Raw genomic sequence first — 1320 nt, forward strand, 5'->3', positions numbered from 1 at the left:
CCCGCCTCAGCCTCCCAGAGAGCTAGGATTACAGGCGTGAGCCACCGCGCCCGGCCTAGACGTCTGATGTTTTTGTGACAAGGAATATGCCATAGGAACTTAACTCTTGTTTATATCAATTAGCCTGTGGTAAAATAGATTTCGTTGTATGTCTTTTGCTTAAAGTCAGTTTCCAAGAACCTATCCATGACGTTAAGTGAGGACTTACTGTACTTAGTTTTAGATGAGACTTGATGATAATCAGCTTCAATTTTTTGGCAAGATTACATCGCTAGTGGCGGCACATCCTCAGAGTCCTTTGCTGGGTTTATTTTAGTCTGTTTTCTTTTTTGTTGGAGGTCTTTTCCAAATGGTTTGTGCTTCTTGACTGTCCTATACTTAAGTGTCAGCAGCTGAGAAATTAGCTGGAAGCTCCTAGTGTCTGAGCAAGACTTGTGAGTTCATGAACTTTACTTTAGGGTAATCTAGCAACAAGCCTGCTTTTTCATTGATAAGGGGGTGAGGCACAGATACCAGAACCTGTAGGTCTGTTGGTTTTAGCATCTTCTAAGAAGACTTTTCCAGTCTTCTGCCTGAGAGGTACCAGTCTAGCTGCCAGAATTCTGGAGGCAGGGCAGGGAGAGACCCTGCCAGCAGGGTTGGAAGGAGATCTGGAGCTCCAGTTGCTTCCTGTGTAGTCTTTGATTCAATCCCCTCATTTGTGGCCTGTGGCTTCAGTTATGGGAACTTTTCCTTGTTTCTTCCAGTTCTGAGCTCTTCTGGAATTTTGTGTGGCCCGCTTTCCTTTGTTATCCCACTCTGAAGGTTTTCACTTCCTCAAATCTGTTAGGTCAGTTCATTTTCCTGTCTTCTTGCAAAAATCTACGGAAATCTCTCATTTCCAGTGATCTCTTCTCCCATCTCTTTGACTTTATAATTTGTACCCTTTTTATCTTTTAGTATTATCTTAGCAGGTCAGTCTACATGTTTAACTGGGAGTCAACACCTAATTATCTTTGTTTTTCTTGGACTGTATTTTGTATTTGATTATCATTATGTGTATTCCAATTTAGAAGCAAGTTCATGTTCATACGTGTCCTTATTGAGAGCAAACCTACATCCTAGTGTTTCCACTATTTGTGTATCTTCTCTGTGAGGTTACAGACATTGTTTTAGATGCTGGAGATACAGTGGCGAGATCAGATACAACTCCTGTTTTCATGGAACTTATTAATATATTGTAGTAGGGGCCGGGCGCGGTGGCTCACGCCTGTAATCCTAGCACTCTGGGAGGCCGAGGCGGGTGGATTGTTTGAGCTCAGGAGTTCGAGACCAGCCTGA

The 1320-nt window shown here is 43.0% G+C and overlaps 1 protein-coding gene across 1 annotated transcript in view; it reads left to right on the forward strand.

Annotated features, from left to right (window-relative positions):
• Positions 1 to 1320, forward strand: part of SFI1 (Sfi1 homolog, spindle assembly associated (yeast)) — a 116944-nt gene that overhangs the window by 8374 nt on the left and 107250 nt on the right. The window lies entirely within an intron of this gene.

This window comes from Propithecus coquereli, unplaced genomic scaffold (assembly GCF_000956105.1).
Source record: "Propithecus coquereli isolate 6110/MARCELLA unplaced genomic scaffold, Pcoq_1.0 Scaffold567, whole genome shotgun sequence".
NCBI classification, from domain to species: domain Eukaryota; kingdom Metazoa; phylum Chordata; class Mammalia; order Primates; family Indriidae; genus Propithecus; species Propithecus coquereli.